Source organism: Adiantum capillus-veneris, chromosome 4 (genome assembly GCF_014529385.1).
Source record: "Adiantum capillus-veneris isolate H3 chromosome 4, ASM1452938v2, whole genome shotgun sequence".
Taxonomy (NCBI): domain Eukaryota; kingdom Viridiplantae; phylum Streptophyta; class Polypodiopsida; order Polypodiales; family Pteridaceae; genus Adiantum; species Adiantum capillus-veneris.
Window position 1 is genome coordinate 66,618,228 of NC_140934.1, and position 15,139 is coordinate 66,633,366.

A 15,139-nucleotide genomic window follows, 5' to 3' on the forward strand; every position below is an offset into this window, starting at 1 on the left:
AAGGGACAATCTGACTCTACAACTTGCTAAAGAGTCCAAAGAGGTTGAAACCCTGAGGAATGCCAAGGAAAAGACCGAGATAGAACATGAGGCAAGCCAAAATGAGGTAATAGAGCTAAAAGATCAGATTAAAGTAAAAGATTAGACCATCCAAAGGCTAAGGGCATCTCCGGCCAGAGTCAGAGCTGCTAACTCAGCTGGCAAACCTTCAGAGAATGACTTGTATGAAGAACAAATGAAGAAACTCCAAAAGGAGTTGACATTAGAGAAAAGGCAAAGACTGATGCTGGCTGAGGGATCTCTTGTAATGAAAAACCGTTTGGAAGAAGAGAACCAGGCCATGAAAAATGAGCTAGAAGCCGTCAAAAGAAAGATGGACGAGGAATTTCAGAGATGGCAAACAGAAAACGAAGCCATCAAGAGGAAGCTTGAGGAGGCGGAAAAAATGAATGCAGATCTGAACGACCTCCTAGTAAACATGGAAGATCAAGCGGAAGAGGCAAAGAAGGCATTTCAACAGCATAGATAGATGAGCTGAAAGGCCAACAACAAACTGAAGAGCAACAGTTTAGAACCGGGCCAGCAACAACGATGGAAGGTATTGACATAGAAAATGTGTCAGATCCAGTGGACACCACCATGCAAGAGGACATCCTGGTGAGAACCTCACAAGAACCCCAGTACCTGACACAAGAAGAAGAATAAAAGCTGCAGAAGGCCATAGAAGTAGCAGTAAGAGACACAGCCAAAGAATCATTAGAGTGGGAGCAGAGAGTGTTTAAATCAATGACCATTCAGAAGATAGATGCCAATACCATTTGGCGTGAATGGCTATAGCCTTCTCTCCCATATCCACTGCTAAAGTATGAAGCTGTTACGATCAACAAACAGATAAAAGAGGAGCCCACAATGCCATTGTACAAAGTAGATATCTCCAAACCTGAAGAAGTTAAGCTGATAGTGGATTCTCAACCCAGGTGGAGAAAGGCATGGCTCTCAAAATATCCGCAATATCTAATTCATCTGGTAGAGGCACCCAAAAGAATCAGAGACAACCTCAATTTTTTCCCTCTACCAAGGATGAGGACATGGAAAGCCCAAGAGCTGTTGCAGAGAAGACAACCCACTTGGCTCAATTACCGGAAGCTGCCAAGCTTGAAGGCAGGCGAGAGAATGAGTGAGAAATACATGGTGAAAACCCTAACGGGCGCCATCAAATTGTTCACTGGCTCGCCTAACCTATCTTGCATCATGCTTAGAAATATATGTAAAACCCTTCTGGCGGTCTTCGAAACCTTCAAACTTCGACAGGAGACAGACAGTATCTTTGTCTTCCAAGATACATATAGATGTGCCTACGATCTGTCTGCTCAGTCTTCCCACAAGGTGATACATACACTTTATCAGAGAATCATGTTTTTGCCTTCGTATCACCTTCACGACTTCGAAGAAGCCTTCTACACCGGCTTCTTCACCATCAACACAGAGATATTCGGCCCGACGTTACTCGCCCATCATGCGCGATATGAGTCCCTTCTAAAGATGAGAGAAAGCCTCCACTAAAGAAGCAGCTCTACTCCCATGTCGGGGATGACATGAACGAGGAGGGGGGGAGTGTTAGAAGCTGGACACACCCAATAGAGAATGATTGCTCGGTGGAATATTATTTTTTGTAATTATTCTTTAAATTGAGAAAAACCATCATTTTACCTTTGTAAATAGTGGGGCTTGCAGAAGCTTCCAGATTGTATCCCATTTTTGACATTTAGATTGAGTAGATGGTTCAATTGGAACATTAGGGTTTGAGATTGTAAGGTATTTATACCACTTTTGACCTTCCCTTTTGCTTGATATGTATGAAATGCCTACTTCCCACGATGTATGGAAGTACCTTATTGCAAACTTTAAGAAGAAATCTGATACAGAAATACTTTATTTGAGAGGGTTTCTTAACAAGTTACTATATGAAGTTGGTACTGCCATGACGGGACATATTGAATCTTTCAAATCTATTATTAATCAACTTGCTGCTGCCGGTGATCCTGCTCCACAAAACCAACTGATTACACTTCTCCTTGATACGGTGAAGGACTCTTCTTATGATAACATTGTTACTATTCTCTCTAATAAAGATGGTCTTGATTTCGACCAAGCCTGCATGTCTTTAATTGAATACTCTCAACGTCAAGAACGTCGGAATGATGGTCACGATACAGCTATGATTTCACAAGAGGAGACTAAGTCACAACAAATGGAACGTGTTTTTTATGCTCGAAGGAGTCAATTTCAACGAGGAAACCGCAGAGGTGGCCGTCGCGGTAATATTTTCTCTCGTCTCAAATTTCCTAATAAGCAATGTTCTTACTGCAACAGAAATGGCCATACTGAAGATGATTGTTGGGCACGTCAATATGATGAAGAACACAATATTACCATAAAACAACCATGTTTATCTAGAGACTCTTCTTCTTCTTCTTGTGAATATTGTGGACGATCTGATCATCCCACTCATATGTGCTATAAGCGTCGATTCGACACAGATCCGAATAGAGCATATGCTACTGAACATCGAAACAACATTGTACCAGAAACAAGCTGCATCCTATGTTCAGTTGCTCCAGACAGAATACTTCATGTACGTGATGGATCACTTTTTATTGTTGATTCTGGTGCTACAGGAAATATGACATATCATTCTAAGTGGCTCCATAACTATCATCCACTGCCAGTTCAACGTGTTGTTTATCTTGCTGATGATACTACTTGTCAAGTAAAGGGTATTGGAGACTTATATCTTGGTACCTTATCTTCTTCCACTCGAATTTTGCAAGGAGTATTACATGTACAAGATCTTCAACGTAATCTTCTTTCAGTTGCTAGACTTGTTGATCTTGGTCTATTTGTTGGATTTGATCATACCAAATGCCAAATTGAGAAAGATGGACAGACTATAGCCACTGCTCCTCGAAACAGTAATTTGTTTGAACTCTCTCTCAACGATGTTGTATCAAATATTTTCACTGCTCCAGGTGATCATGATTACAAAGTATGGCATCACCGTTTTGTTCATGCTGATTTCTCAAAACTCCTTGATCTTCAATGTCGTGATCTTGTTCATGGCATGGATCTTAAAGCCCATCCCCATATGGGAATTTGTGAATTTTGTTCTCTTGGGAAACACAATCGTAAACCCTTTCCTCTTTCAAATACAACTCATTCTCATGACATATTGGATCTTGTTCATAGTGATATATGTGGACCTCTAACTTCTTCGAGATCACAATATCACTACTTCATTACTTTCATTAATGATTTCTCAAGGTATACGACTGTATTTCTACTTAGACAAAAATCTGAAGCCTTATCTATTTTCAAACAATTCTACAAGGCTGCGGAACTTCAAACTAGTTGTCGCCTTAAGAAGCTTCGTAGTGACAATGGAGGCGAATATGTTTCTCGAGAGTTTGTGAGTTACTGTGCTGACAATGGAATTCATCATGAACACACTATTCCATATTCGCGTCAACAGAACGGTGTTGCTGAACAAAAGAATCGCACTATTCTCAATGCTGTAAGATGTATGCTGATTCATTCTGGCTTATCTCGTGTTTTCTGGGCTGAAGCTACTTTGACAGCAGCATTTATTCAGAATCATCTTCCTACTACTGCACCCTCTGGTAAGATACCCATCACAGCATGGACAGGTGACATTCCTTCTGTATCTCATTTTCGAACCTTTGGATGTATTGCTTATGTTCATGTTCCCAAAGAAACACGAACAAAGCTTGATGCTCCTGGTCTTAAAGTTATTTTTATTGGATACTCTGACACTTCCAAAGGCTACAAATTCTATGACCCTTCATCCAAGAAAGTAATTGTGAATCGTGATGCTACTTTTAACGAACAGCTTATGGGAGGCTCATGGTCCATGGATGATTCTGATTATACTAAATCATTGCTTCAGGCTTTTCCATTTCTTTCAGAAGATGAAACTCTTCCTATAGAGCAACTTTCCTCTTCACAACCATCCATTCCAAATGCTGCCAATGATGATATTGATATTTTTGTTGATTTGCCTATTGATTTTGAACATGGCTTATGTCATGTTTATGATGACGATATTGCTGATAATGCTTTTTCTACTTCTGAAGATCCTGTTACTTATGATGAACCTATCTCTTCACCACAAAAGAATCAATGGAAAGAGGCTATGGAATCAGAGTACAATTCTCTTATCTCTAAAGGTACATGGATACTAACTGACTTACCTCCTGGTCGTACAGCTATTAAATGTAAGTGGGTGTATAAGACAAAAGTAAAAGCAGATGGATCTTTTAACAAGTTCAAGGCGCGTTTAGTTACAAAAGGTTACTCCCAAGTAGCTGGTGTTGATTATCAAGAGACATTTTCACCAATTGTTCGCATTACAAGTGTTCGAGTTTTATTGGCATTTGCTGTCCAATTTGATTTAGAAGCTCATCAAATGAATGTGCAAACTGCTTTTCTTAATGGTGACTTGGAAGAAGAAATTTATATGGAACAACCAGAAGGGTTTGTTATTCCAGGTAAAGAAGACCTTGTTGCTCAACTCCATAAGGCACTATATGGTCTCAAACAAGCTTCGCGAGCCTGGTATACAAAATTTGATCTTTTTCTCACCTCTAAAGGATTCATCTCTTGCTCGTCAGACCCCAACTTATACATAAAACGCCAAGGTAGCAGTTTTGTGATTCTTGCTCTTTATGTGGATGATACGATCCTTGTTTCCAATGATTTGGGATTTCTTCAGCAAGTGAAAAAGTTATTGTCTTATGCATTTGATGTGGTGGATCTTGGAGAGATTCACTCTTGTCTTGGCATTCAAATCCAACGGAACCGTACAAAAGGTATTTTATTCCTTCGACAGTCAAAGTTTATTGCAGATACTATTCAAAAATTTGGTATGGAATCTGCACATTCAGCCAACACACCTTGTCTTGCGAGCTCTACGAAGAACACTTCTAACAATGGCGGTCAACTTGTCACAAATCAACCTTATTCTAACTTGATTGGATGTCTTTAGTTTGTTGGCATGAACACTCGTCCTAATATTCTGTTTACTGCTAATTATCTTGGACAACATCTTACATGTCCTTCTCTTAAGCATTGGTCTGCTGCAAAGCGTATATTGAAATACTTGAAAGGCACTACAGATTTTGGTTTAGTCTATCGACGACAACTCACATCGGATTCTATGCAATCTCTTTCTCTTTTGGGTTACACAGATTCAGACTGGGCAAGCTCACATTTATCTATGCAATCTACTAGTGGAAATTGCTTCTTTATAAACAGTTGTCTTGTTTCTTGGACCAACAAGAAACAACGTTGTGTTGCAGTTTCTACGACTGAGTCAGAATATGTTGCGGAATCACTTGCAGCTCGTGAGTTGATTTGGCTTCGAAAAATGCTGGTTGATATTGGTCACTCTCCTCTTTCTAGCACACCCTTGCGGTGTGACAACCAAAGTTCTATTAGTCTTGCAAAAGACTATGTTCAACATAATAAGTCAAAGCACATTGCTCTCAATTATCATTATGTCAGGTATGAAGTGCGCAAAGGAACCATTATGGTTGAACACTGTCCAAGTGACCAGATGATTGCAGACATTTTGACCAAAGGCCTCAATGAGTCACGTCTCATCCTCTTGCGCTCGGAGCTTGGAGTTACTTCGGCCTCACTCTTTCTAGATTAGCTTCTTTGCTATTGTAATAGCTTTGTACATATGACATTGTAATCTTTTAGGTATCATGCACTATGCACAGTCCACATTTTCACATTGTGATATCTAAGTCACTTGAATATTTGTACATAGATGCACAATTCACTTTCACATCATCACCGTTGGTTCATATTTTCACATTGTATAGGGGCTTGGGTTTTTCCCTTAAACTCCCCAAGAGTTTTTTCATCCAAAGCTAGAGACCTTTGTTTGAGTGGGGGTGTTGGAGCTATATATGGCTCACTCTACTAAACTTGGTCTCACCTATATATTTGTATCTTGTCCTCAATATGAATCAGTCTTTGGGAGCGTATATGGTGTGTCTCTTGTCTCGTCTCTCTCTCTCTCTCTCTCTCTCTCTCTCTCTCTCTCTCTCTCTCTCTCTCTCTCTCTCTCAACAAGGTGAGTTCTCGCTGTGGTGACGTCCATCGCGGCGTATCCGCCAACACAAGATCCAGGTACCTCGTAGCATGGGATGCATTGATGCAACAAATGTATCCTAACCTCTTGGTCCATATATGTTTACTTGTAGACTAGCCTGGGATAGTTTAAAATTCATCACTAGTCAGAACTAGGCATATGACATTAATACAATGCTCCACCACAATTTCAACTTATCTTCTTTAGAAGCATGGGTGTTTTGATCTCAAACTTCACCACATCTTCAACATATACTTTATTGTAGTGTAAATAATTTGGTTTGTAGGTCCACCACATGCACAAAATATTAGGGTCTATAACATGAAAGGTCTTACTTCAAGGTCTACCATCTCCTCTCCAAAGCTACAGTTCCATTGTAGCATGGAGAGAAGCAAGGTCCACCACTGAAGCTAGTAATTCGTTCCACCACTTCAAAAATCCATGATATGTTTTCCATGGGATTCATCCCTTATCCAAGGTAGGTTCTCTATTGAAACATGGAAAGAAACAAATATCTGCCACTTGTATAAGCTAGGCTCCATTGAAACATGAAAAACCCATGAGATGTTGTAAATGGGTGTTTTTGTTTCAAGGTGCACCACTTGATTAATCTAGAATACTTTGCAATGTTTAGAGAGGTCAAGCTCTACCACTTGTCCGAGTTAGGCTCCTCTAAAACATGGAGAGAAGAAAGATTCATCACTTGTCCAAGTTAGGCTCCACCAAAACATGGAGAGAAGCAAGCTTCACAAACCTTGGCTTCTTGTATAATCAGTGTTCCACCATTTCTCCAAGATAGGTATATAGAATAATTGCAAGGTCCACCATATGTATAAAATATTTGCAAGGTCCACAATGATATGTTGTACACTGAGATTTTTCTCCAAGGTCCACCACTTGTCCAAGCTAACTCTATTGAAACATGGGGATAGAAGCAAGCTCCACCATGTGTCCAAGTTAGGCTCCATTGAAACATAAGAAACCACCTGTCTAAGCTAGGATCCCTTAAAACATGAGCATAAGCAAAACCCCACCACTTATCCAAGATTGAGACAACCATGAATGATATTATTTCTCACCAATTTCAAAACCCTTGATGTGTACATGGGGAATTTTGTTACAAGGTCCACCGCTTGTCTGAGCTACCTCCAATCTATAATATTATTTCTCACCATTTGGAAAATTCATGTATATTGTACATGGAGGGTTTTTCTCCAAGCTCCGCCTTGAGGCTCCCTTGAAACATGGATGGAAGCTAAGGTTCATCGCTTGTCCAAGCTAAGCTACATAAATATTGTGTGGCTAAATCCAAAGGGCCACCACTTCTCCAACCTTTAGAGATGCAAGGTGTACCAAATGCATAAACTACACATGAGAAAATACTAGAAGATCATTTGTGTAGACTATTATCTTTAGTAGCAAGATCCACCATGTGTCCAAGCTTGTCTCTATAGAAACAACCCTAAACAAGATATATGTTGTACATGAGGAGTTTTGTGTCAAGGTCCATCACTTTTCCAAGCTAGGATCTATTGAATCAACCCTAAACCAAATGTATGTTGTACATGGGGAGTTTGTTTAAAGATCCATCACTTGTCTAAGATAATCTCTATTCAAACATGGTGTGAAGAAAATCTCCATCACTCGTCCAAGCTAACCCAATTTCAATTGAATTATGGAAGCATCTAAGGACCACCAAGCTAGGCTCCATTGAGACATGGAGAGAAGAAAGATGCACCATTTTTTCAAGATAAGATCCATTGAGACATGAAAACCCATATATATGTTGTACAAGGGAAGTTTTGTTTCAAGGTCCACCACTTGTCCTAGCTAGGCTCTGTTGAACCTGGGAAACTGGGGGCTAGAAAAAGTGATGCAATGCATTAATTGTCCAAGCTAACCCTATTGACAAGGGATAGAAGCAAGCTCCACCATGTGTCCAAGCTAGGCTCCATAAGGACATGGGAAACCACTTGTCCAAGCTAGGATCCCTTGAAACATGGGTAGAAGCAGAGATCCACCACTTGTCCAAGCTATCAAAAACCTTGAACGATATTGTTTCTCACCAATTGGAAAATCATGGTGTGTTTTACATGAAAAATGTTGTTACAAGGCCCACCACTACTTGTCAAAGCTTTCTCCAAGCCATGATATTGTTTCTTATCATTGAAGAAACCCATGACATGTTGTAATGGAGAGTTCTACTCCAAGATCCACCACTTGTCCAAGATAACTCTATTGAAACATGGTATAGAGGAAAGCTCCACCATGTGTCCAAGCTAGGTAACATTGAAACATGGGAAACCACTTTTCTAAGCTAGGATCCCTTGAAACATTAGCATAATAAAAACTCCACCTCTTGTTGAAGCTAGGGACAACCATAAATAATATTGTTTCTCACCAATTGGGAAACCCTTGATGTATTTGTACATGGAGAATTTTATTACAAGGCCCACCACTTGTCCAAGATACCTCCAAGCTACAATAATACTTCTCACCATTTGGAAAATACGTGGTATGTTGTACATGGAGGGTTTTGTTCCAAGCTCCACCACTTTTCCAAGCTAGTTCTATTGAAATGTAAGGTAGAAGCAAGATCCACCATGTGTCCAAGGTAGGCTCCATTGGAACTTGGAAAACCACTTGTCCAATCGAGGCTACATTGAAACATGGAGGGTGGCAAATATTCATCGCTTGTCCTAGTTAGGCTACATAAATAAAGTGTGGTTAAATCTAAAGGTCCACCACTTGCTCAACCTTTAGAGATGAAATTTTTATGAGATGTAAAAAATATGCATGAGAAAATACTAGAAAATCCACCATTTGTGTAGCCTATTTTCTTTAGTAGCAAGCTCCACCATGTCCAAGCTAGACTCCATTTGTACATGGAAAGTCACTTGTCCGAGCTAGGCTCCCTTTCAACCTGGAGAGAAACAATCTCCACCACTTGTCTAAGCTAGGGATGACATGTTCAGCCTGTAAGTTTATATCTTGAACATTATTGTTTCTTACCATTTGGAAAACCCATAATATGCTATACATGAATAAGTTTTTAACAAGGCCCATCTCCTATCCAAGCTTCCCCCAAGCTACAATATTTTTTTTTCACAATTTGAAAGTCCCATGATGTGTTGTACATGGGGGATTTAGTTCCGAGCTCCACCACTTGTCCAACCTAGCTCTATTGACATGTGATAGAAGAAAGCTTCACCATGTGTCCAAGCAAGGATCCATTAGAACATGGAAAACCACCAGTCCAAGCTAGGCTCCCTTGAAGCATGATGAGAATAAAATATACACCACTTTTCCCACCTTAAAAAATCCTTAAACAATACTTCTTCCCACCAATTGCAAAATCATCGTGTGTTTTACATGGAAACTTTTGTTACAAGGTCCACTACTTGTCCAAACAATCTCCAAGCTATGATATTGTTTCTCACCATTTGAAAACCCATGATACGTTGAACATGGAGATTTTTTCTCCAAGGTCCATCACTTGTCTAACCTAACTCTATTGAAACATAGGAATAGAAGCAAGCTCCACCATATGTCCAAGTTAGATTCCATTGAAGCATAGGAAACCACTTGTCTAAGCTATAATCCCTTGCAGCATGAGCATAGTAAAAACCCCACCGCATGTCCAAGCTTTAGACAACCATGAATGATATTGTTTCTCACCAATTGAAAAAAATTTGATCTGTATGTACATAGAGAGTTTTTCTACAAGGCCCACCACTTGTCTGAGCTACCTCCAAGCTACAATATTATTTCTCACTATTTGGAAAATCCATGATATATTGTACATGGGGTTTTTTCTCTGAGATCCACTACTTGTCCAACATATTTATATTGAAACATAAGGTAGAAGAAAGCTCCACCATGTTTCCAAGCTAGGATCGATTAGAACTTTAAAAAACACTTATCCAATTGAGGATCCCTTGAAACATGGAGGGAAGCTAAGGTTCACCACTTGTCCAAGCTAGGGTACATAAATAATGTGTGGCTAAATCCAAAGGGTCACCACTTCTTCTCAATATTTAGAGATGCAAGGTGTACAAAATGCATAAACTAGGTATGAGAAAATACTAGAAGATCATTTGTGTTATGTTTAGTAGCAAGCGCACCATGTGTCCAAGTTGGCCATGTGTAATTTTAATGTAAGAAGTACCTAATATGTACAGTCTATGATTTTTGTAACAAGAGAGGTTTGATTTCAAGGTTGTGAACACTTATCCACCTCCACTTGTCTAACCTCAACTCCATTGAAGCATGAATAAAAGCAAGGTCCACCACTAGTCTAGGCTAAGATACTTTGAGGATAAGAAACATTAGCTTTCCTAAATATGCATGGGGGAACCTCCACAAAGCCCATTATTTGCAACATATCCTATGCTCCAACATTGGGAGTTTTATTTGAAGGTCCACTCTATGTTCAAGCTAGAATCCATTTAAGCATGGAGAGAAGTAAGATCAACCTCCACTTGCCTAACCTCATCTCCATTGAAGTATGAAGAAAAGAAAGGTCCACCACCAATCTAAGCTAGAATCCTTTGAGGATAAGAAACACTAGATTTCCTAAATATGCATGGGGGAACCTCCACAAAGCCCATTATTTGTCAACATATCCTATGCTCCAACATGGGGAGTCTTGTTTGAAGGTCAAATCTATGTTCAAGCTAGAATCCATTTAATCATGGAGAGAAGTAAGATCCTGAAGTGTCCACTAGAAAATATGTAAGATAGCACATGAGAACTAAATAAGGGATTTATAATTAGGTACATTTACAAAAACAAATACTTACATATAGACTTTTTCAATTGAGAAAGTTAAAAAAATCATACATAAGGGATACATATAATACTTGAAAATATACAGGTAAGGGATTATTTAATTACCTCTTTTTTTCACATGATATATGTAATTTTTTCATAGTGGACTCCCTGAGAGTAAGATATACCTTAGTTTAAGATAGGATCCATTGAATCATGAGAGAAGAAAGGTTCATCACTTGTCCAAGCTATACGTGGGTAGTTTGGTTTCAAGGTACTTCACTTGGCTAAGGTGCACTTCATTGAAGTATGGAGATAAAGAAGGTCTACCACATGGTCAAGATATGCTCCATCCATACACAAATAGAAATAAGGTCCACCACTTGTCCAAGCCAATGTAACAAATTGGTGTTTTTTAAATTCTATCACAATTGTCTGAATTAGACTCCATGGTAGGTCCACCACTTGTCCAAGCTAGGCTCCAATGTAGCATATGAAGGGAATATTAATACAAGGTCTAAAAATTACAAAAATCAAGCTCTTAAGCTATTAAGTTTAGGTTAGTCTTATATTTTTAATCTAAAGATTCACCATTCAAACATTAAATACTTGATATGAAAAAGATAGACTCAAGCAATACTATATAAAACAAAATCTAAAACTAAGAGTATCAAATTTCCAAAAAGAAAACATAACCATGTATAAGAAGTTCAAAACGTACGTTTCTCTATTTCCAACCAATGATAAATGATTCTCTTCTTCTTCTACTTCTTGTGGAGAAATCTCCTTTTCACTAGGAACATTGTCATCTGGTTGCAATGTGGACTGTTGGGCTTGAAGACTAGCCTAATCTTCTTTATTAGCATGGGCCTTAACAAAGTTTAGAAGCTTGATTGCTAAGGTTGTTCACTCCTCCACTCTCTCAAACAAGCCTAGGACTTTTTTTTTTGTAGTCCTTCTGGTGAAACCAAGGAGCCATCACCAAAGAGATTAAAAATCTTACGGTCTTCAAAACAATATGTATGGATGTAGTGCTTGACCAAAGCTCTTTTTTTGGATTCCAAATATTGTAAATTTTACATGCCTTCATTTGATACTTGAAGCAATGAACAATCAACCGGCATGGGATGCTCCTCTAATCTTATTCTTAATTCTTCAAAAGAATTAGCTTGTCCCAAGAAGGAAAAAGTTGCTAGGAATTGAATTGCTCCTTTAAAAGGGGCTAATGGAAAGTGATGCAAGGCACCACAAAAATGGTAGCTCAAATTATCTCCCAATCTTTGGAATGCACATTGCAAATTTGTGAATTTAGAGCAAGTAGATGTTGGTTGCTCTTGGATCAACTAAGTCCCAAAAGCCTAATTAATCTTCTTTTGAGAATAAACCTTGACTTCATCTCTTCTTTCTCTGACTAAGCTGCCTTCATTTTTTAGCCCTAGAGCACTGGAAATGATTTGAGGGGTAATGACCACCTCTATCTTCTGTCCATCACCACCTCTATCTTCTGTCCATCAAGAGTTGTAATTACAGCTTCACTATCGTTTTGAATAGAATTGGCTATTTCATATACTATTTGAGTATCCACTCCTATTGGAGGAGTCATGAAGAAATTGTATAGATCATCTCTTTGTAGGCGGTTGAGGATGAGCTCCTTACTGGCATATTCATCAAGTTCTCTAAGGATCATGGGCACATCAACTGTATTGCCTTGGGGATCTCTAAAAGTGCCTTGATATAATATGATTTCTTCTACTTCCAGTGTGGTATCATTCATCCAAGCCTGAGTGGGCCTAGGGTTTTTGGTGGGATGGTGAATGGCTCTGCTGTAGCTATGATTTCATAAGGGCATCCCTCTTCTTCTTTGCTAGATATTCTTTGGTATCCATTGATCTTGAGTGCATGTTGGACCTTTTAACTTTGAACTTAGAGTGCACTCAGGATGAATGGATACCAACAAATATCCAGCAAAGAAGAAGAGACGTGACCTTAAGGACATCATAGCTGTAGCAGAGCCATTCACCATCCCACTAGAAACCCTAAAGCCCCCTCAAGCTTGGATGAATAATGCCACACTGGACGCAGAAGAGATCAGATAATATCAAGGCACATTTAGAGATCCCCAAGGCAATATTGTTGATGTGCCCATGATCCTTAGAGAACATAATGAATACACCAGTAAGGAGCTCATCCTCAACTACCTACAAAGAGATGATATATACAATTTCTTCACGGCTCCTCCAACAGGAGTGGATACTAAATTATTATATGAAATAGCCAATTCTATTCAAAAAGACGGTGAATCTGTGATTACAACTCTTCATGGACAGAAGACAAAGGTGGTCATTACCCCTCAAATCATTATCAATGCTCTAGGGCTACAAAATGAAGGCATCACCATAAGAGAAAGAAGAAACAAAGTTAAGGTCTATTCTCAAAACAGGATTAATTAGGATTTTGAGGACTTAGCTGATCCAAGAGCAACCAACATCTGTGGCTGGGCAAGCAGCACAAGGTAGCACAGGGCAGGCTAAAATAGGCAGCTTAGGGTAGCGTGCAACAAGCTGGGCAGGTAGCACAGGGAAACATGCAAGGGGGAGGGGGGGGATGAGGCAGGCAAGTAGGGCATGTACGAGGGGAAGCAGAGAGAGAGAAAAATGGTGACCGCGAGGTGTAGCAGCAACAGTGAGCTAATCCTAAGGAAGCAGTTTCTTCTTGTCTTAAACTTCACCCAACGCTAGTTTAGACTCAAATTTTAAAAAACTTACATATTTTTCCTTCCAAGCTTCTTTTCCTCCTAAATCATAGTGTGTGGGATTTTGTCTAGTTTGACGATTACCATGTTGACTATAGGATGAGCCCATTGTAGGGTGTTCTCCCTTTTCTTGCATTGCCCACTCCCACTCCACAAATGCCATGTTGCCACCATGATAGCTCCTATCTAGATTTGCGATGAAGTTGGCCAGTGTGCACCATGTACACTTGATTTCTCGTTTTTCCAAAAACATTTGATATAGCCTTCCAACCACTATGCTCAAAAAATCTCATTAGGGGAATTTGGTAATTGAGCATGCAAAGCTTCCTCCATGTATCATGCATGATCGGGTTGTTGGTCTCTGAATTTTGCAAAACAATTCTTATATATAGTGTAAATAAGAATATGAAGATGGCATTGGAATGCCATGCCACGTGTTGTATGAAAGTCCACTTTGCTTCCATACTTTACTCTCTAGAACCCATGCATTTCTAGCACGGGTGCGTTAGTGTCCTTGTCGTCTACGTTTGGAGTGGCATGCTTTGAGATAGGGACTCCATCCCCCCTTAACTACCAAAACAAGCAAAACCATAGGATCCCCTGCCGTTCCTCCTATCACGGTGCTCAAAGAGGCATGCTTTGAGATAGGAACTTCGTCCCCCCTCCACTACCAAAATAAGAAAAGCCACAAGATCCCCCATTGCTCCACCTCTCATGAGGCTCGTTGCCCTAAGACAAACTTCGGAAAATGCTACCAGAAGAAGTCTGTCAACTAATGTGGATTGTCAACGATGCTCAAGTGAAGCAAGAGTCAAATGGAATGGCATGGGTCCCTATGACAGAAGGGGAATGGGGACCTACAATGGGAGGGGAGTAGGTTGATAATAAGGGACCGTAGAAGGAGGTGTTGTTAGTGCAAGGCTCTAGATGTAGGGAGTCCCTCCCTCGCTCCCCATGGGATGGTCTTCTAAAAAATACCGTAGGTTGTAAGCTTCTACTGAGTGTATCAGCCAAGCAATCCCTCCATCAAATGAAGATACTCATCCCACAAAGAGAGTGTGCACAAGAGGTCTCGATTTACCACTAGCGGAGGAACCTAGGTACATGGGCGAGAACCTCCCTAGGTGTAAGAGGGACATGCCTTCTTAAGAGTCGAGTCCATTTGAGGCGACATCCACCCTGGCTGGGAACCCATTTGGGATGTGAATAAACCAAAGGAAGAATAATTGGGTTGCTTCCTAGTAGGTGGTCTCTCGTTCGATATCTACATTAAAGGTAGGCAAGTATTAGGACATATTACACATATGTATACTATTAGACCCTAGTAGGGTCTAGTAGTGCACACCTTTAAGTAGTACATATCTCTATATAATGTATAGAGAGGGTAGATATAGATAGATCAAAGATGCAGTTACTACTTCTCTTAGACTTCCAAAAAA